At 49.9% G+C, this 5,230-nt stretch overlaps 1 long non-coding RNA gene across 1 annotated transcript; it reads right to left on the reverse strand.

Moving 5' to 3' along the window:
- Positions 1–2,286: 2,286 nt before the first annotated feature.
- On the reverse strand, positions 2,287–4,266 carry LOC126490165 (uncharacterized). The gene is made up of 3 exons (XR_007589125.1): positions 4,120–4,266; positions 2,963–3,758; positions 2,287–2,622 (listed from the first exon to the last, which is right to left on the reverse strand). It is a non-coding gene; the product is annotated as an uncharacterized lncRNA (long non-coding RNA).
- Positions 4,267–5,230: the final 964 nt, after the last annotated feature.

Raw genomic sequence — 5,230 nt, forward strand, 5'->3', positions numbered from 1 at the left:
GAGAGAGAGAGAGAGAGAGAGAGAGAGAGAGAGAGAGAGAGAGAGAGAGAGAGAGAGAGAGAGAGAGAGAGAGATTCAACCCATTGATTTGTTTTACAGGTGATCAAAGCCAAGGCTCAGAAACAATAACTTCTCCTTGCAGTTCCGCAGTCAGTAGGAGACCAAAGAGAGTGTAGCCCACATCAAGCTACACAGCTGGGTTATCCAGCCAGGCTTGGTCCTCTTCAACTAGAGCTGGGCCACATACCTGTAGCAAAATGGCTATGCTGCTGTTATTCATGAGGCACCGGGGAAACTGGGAGCTACCGAATGTCCTAAAGAAGAGGAGAAGCCCAGTTGAAATGAGGAAGCATCTCTTTGTAAATATTTCTGATAAATGTGTGATGATATCACCAAAGTTGTTTAGGCTTCTGTACTGTTTGGGGGTTTTCTATTCTTCCTCTAGATAGTTTTTTGCAGTGTTGTGGACTGAACTCAGGGCCTCATGTATGCTAAGCAAGCACTCCATCACTGACTATGCCCAGCCCCAATACTCACTCCTTTTTCAAGATTTAATTTTATTTTTGAAGATGTATATGTGAACGTGTCTGTTCAGGGGTGTGTCCATGTGAGTGGAGTTGCCGTGGTGAACAGAAGAGAGCATCATTTCCTTGGAGTCTGAGTTACAGGAGGCTGTGACCTGAACTCAAGTCCTCTGCAAGAACAGGAAATCTTCTTAACTGCTGAGCTATCATGCCCGTGCTCACACTTGAATATAGTTTTATATTCTATTTGAGAAAGAGACCTCCTTTTTAGCCAGTCACGTTTATATTCTTATAATCCCAGTACTCTGAAGGCTGAGAGGCCGAGGAAGAGTTTGAAGTCAGCCTGGACAATTGAAATAAGATCCCAGGGTGTGTGTCAGGAGAGCTTTTCAAAATTAAAGCGTTCCAAGCCCCCTGGGCTTGATGTCTGCCCTGGAGATGCATTGTGACAACCCACCACACTGCCTGCCCCTGCCCCACTCTTTCCACGGCCTTTCCCTTTCTCTTGCTCTCATGTTGTTGGGGTTTCCTGCTGATGGATTTGTTCCTTAGCCCTGCTTCCCCCATGTGGACTACGAGCTCTCAGTGGCTCTGTCCCCTTGCCCATATTCCCCCAGGCGGACTATGAGCTCTTTGTAAACATGAGAACCAGAAGAGATTTGTTAGGGAGGAAATGAATCAATGAAGGTGGGTCTCTTTAATGACCATCAGGGAGTATAAAATAAGATTCAATTCCAGTTTCACACTCCAGTTTCCTGTATCCCCAGGTTGCCAAGCTGCTGAGGGCCACCAACTCTCAGGGCTTGGCATGGGCCAGTGTCTCCTAGCAGCCCCAGAGCCCCCTCTGCCATGCTTTACAATAGACCAGAGTGTCTGGACCCTTAGGTCCAGGCTTCTTGCCCTCCGTAGGGCCTGGGCTGCTCCTTAGGGCCTAGGGAGCTGCTGCAAATGGCAATGATAGCAGGTCAAAGGCCTGCTCCAGAGAGGAAGTGAAAGTGCTGTCGGGTGAGTCATGAGGCCTGAGGGTTTGGTGCCAGGAGTGGCTTGGTTGAAAGAAGCACCCGAGGGACAGGGAAGACCTGAAGCCGCCTCCCAGACCTCCCCAGTCGCTGGGGTCTTCAGCTACAAGCGTCTCTGTCCCGGGTATCTGAAGTGATGCGGGGAGGACATAGCTAGGCACAGTCTGCAGAAGGGCAGTCGGAGCCAAGCGGCAGGTCTCAGAGGGTGCGGGATCTGATGCATGGTGGCCGCCTGGCAATAGTGACAGCCAATGCAGGCGAGCTGTCCCAGGTGTGGTCAGGGTGTGTGCGGCAGAGAACGTCCAACTTAGAAAAGGAGCTCTGCCTCCAAAGCTGCTGTACGGCAGACCCACACTCTACTTCCTGTCCCCCTGTCCTCTACTTCCTCTTGTGAGACCTGGAAGCCCACGACTTAAGGTAGAGCATCTGTGGCTTCAGTGTGGCTTGTATTTGAGCTTCATCCTCAGTATTAAGGGCGCGGGACCTTGAGACACTGGGAGTCATAAGAGACTAATGTTTTCCTCTTGAGACTGGCTATTACATAGCAAATTTAGCTTCCTCTGCTTCAGTCTCGGCTTCCTCTTTACACATTCTCCAACCACATGATGTCATTCACTTTGCTGTGACACCTTCAACACCCTCTTCTCAGAATTTTATCTAGCCATCAGCTCCCTCCCACCCTGCCCCCCCCCCAACCTGACTACAGGCTTGGGGCTTAGAGTCCCGCCTAACAGCCTGTGCCTTCTCCTGCTGTCTTCCAGCTGTGTGCCTCGGAGAGTTCATTTGACTTCCTATTGCTCCACAGCCTGGACCGAGTTTGTGCAATTCTGGTGGCAATGCCGTGAAGCTGTGTAACACTGAAGAGGGAACTCCTCTGCCCAGTGAGCTCTTACCGGAACTCAACCATATTCAGAGTCCTGGGGCAATGACAAGCAGTTTTTTGCTTTTCCAGAAAGTTCTTCGGCTCTGTGAAGTACGTTATGGGCAAGTGAGCAAGGTGCTGCCTATGTGCTGACCTGCAGATCTGCTCATTTCTGGCAAGCTGATTTTCCCAGGCTCCTTCAGCAGCTGGTGTCTTGCTGTGTTGGGACAATGGGAAGGCATAGGCAAGAGAGGGCAGAAGCTGGGATACCGCTGTCTACCGCCCAGCCTCTTTACTGAAGGGAGCTCCCTTCTGTGGCTTCAGCCCCTACAGAACCACCCAACCATCTGCGGTTCCAGTTCCACCCGGCCCCTGCGCCTAAGCAGTCCCCATCTCCTTTTGCAGCTAGTGTGGAAGCAGTTCCTTCAACTACTGGACACCAGACTGCCCCACTGTTAGCCGATGGCTTCCCAGCCCTTCTCCTCCACGGAACCAGTTCCCTGAACTCAGTCCAGCTTTTTGAAATACTCGGAGTGGCTTCGATTTTTCTTACGGACCCTGATTTTTGCAGCAAGTGTCAAGAGTTTTTCTTCTCCTCCATGTGCCCCCCCTTCTCCATTCCACAGTCCTGGTGGGTCAGGGCAAGACTCTGAGAGCTGTCATCTTTGGAGTGCAGGAGGCGCCAACTCTCGAAGCTATTATTTTTTTGAAGCAAGCCTGCTCCCAGGCAGTTCTGCCACACCTGCTCATTCTGGGACAGGGAGGGAGAGGCCCACACACCTCGCTTTTTTGAGGCTGAAAGCCTGTGCTGAGAGAGGCCGGCAGAAGGGAACAGAGCAGCATCCAGCCAGTTGGCATGTTGCTGAGCAGAGCATCTCTTGAGTGTGGAAGGAGGTGTGAAAGGACATTGAATGTGCGTCGCCCTCCACACCTAGGGGCCACCTTGGCTGAGCGGATGCCAAGAGATCATATTGAAACATATCCATCCACCCTGACTTCTAACAGTCTTTTCATTTTGTAAACTCTGCACCAAAATGCTTGTGTAGAGCTGGCAAAGCATTTGGGGGATGCAGAGAATGAGAACTGCATGTCAGTTCTCCCTGGACCTTCAGCAGCAACAACAAAGGGGGTGGGGGTAGAGACAAACAGAACATTCCAGAAATTCCCAGAGATCTTCTAAAGCTATGAATAACCATGCTATTCCTGCTGTCTTTTCCTCTCTTCCTTCCCTCCCTCCCTCCCTGAGATCATCTAGATGGGGCCATTAGACAATCTGAGGAAGGTCACGGTTGCTTCTGTGGAGTCGAGGTTCCAGTATCCTGGTGACAGGATGTCAAGGTCAGAGATGGGCCTCTGTAGGGGTGTACCATAGGAAAAGGACATCATGGATAAGGGCCTGGATGGTTCTTAGATGCAGAAGATTCAGGTGTGGAAAGGGGAAACCAAGGCAGGACTCTTCCAGTATTAGCTTGAGCTTGGGGCTATCAATGAGAACATTTGGTTGAGGGGATCTGTTCTTAGTGACAACCCAACCTTTCAGAGGAGGAGGTGATCCTCGTGCCGAGCCCAGGGGAGCATCAGGCCAAACCTGGAACTTTTATTGTGTCTAGAAGCAGGAGAATGCTCGACAAACGATGGGGACATGTCAGAGGACACAGAAGTCGGCTGGCAGGGACTACTGACCAGGGTAGTGTAATTAGATCATGACAATAACCTGGGCTGGAGAGATGACTCAGAGGTTAAAGCACTGATTGCTCCTGCAGAGAACCTGGGTTCAGTTGCCAGCACTAACGCTGCAGCTCACAATGGTCTGTAACTCCAATTTCAGGGGCTTCAGAACGCATGTGGCACACCCCTGGACAAGCCGGCAATCACCCATAGAAAGAGCGAAAACAAAACATCTGTAAAACAATAGTGGCAGTGGATTATAATGCATCGAATGAAGAAAATCTACCAATTTATAAACAAACAAATGAATTTATGAACAGAAAATAAAGATTTCCTTACTATAGAAGCCATGCAATAAAAGAAGAAAAACACCATTTGGCAATGATTATGGTAATTATGTAATGTAAGAAACATCTGTGGATGCTAGAACCAACAGTATCCACAGGACATTTGCATGACGCTGAAGTGTTTCCACATATGTACTTACTGTTTAAAAAAGTAACATGGTTAAGCAAGAGAGATCTGATCAAAGACAGGCCCTAAGTCAGCAGCTCTGCCCAGGACTATGGCTGAGCCCAACTCAGGAGACCAGAAAGATGGCGGAGGGGGTGAGAGCACTTGCCGTGCAAACGGGAGATCCTATGTTTGGATCCCAACACCCACATGAAACCTGGGCATGGCATTGTGCAGCCTGTGACCCTGAACTGTTCGAGGTAAAGCAGTAGAATTACAGGGGCTTCTTGCTTGTCAGCCCAGCTTCAGGTTCGGTGATGGACAGTGCCTCAAAGGAATAAGACAAAGAGGGACAGAGAGGGACATCTAATGTCCTCCTCTGACCTCCACACAGAGTATGGGTGTCTGCACACATGCATGTGCAAGAAATCAATACCAGGTCCTCTTACTCACCAACAGAATGTAATGTGAAGAACACAGAGTGACCTCGGGCATCATCCTCTCAGAACCAGAATCCAGACATAGTCACATGAGAACATCCTACCTTTAACTGCCCTGTTATCTTCCCAAACATCGGGGTATAGAAGCTGATAGGAGAGACCTAGCAACTTGTGACATTTGGTTCCTGTCTCCAAGAGCCATCAGGGGGCATTTGCTGGAGCTTCGTGAGGAGTTCTGCAGGGAGAACAGGGCGTTCGAACAGG

This window comes from Alexandromys fortis, unplaced genomic scaffold (genome assembly GCF_014885135.2).
Source record: "Alexandromys fortis isolate MF-2015 unplaced genomic scaffold, M_Fortis_MF-2015_v1.1 scaffold_228, whole genome shotgun sequence".
NCBI classification, from domain to species: Eukaryota; Metazoa; Chordata; class Mammalia; order Rodentia; family Cricetidae; genus Alexandromys; species Alexandromys fortis.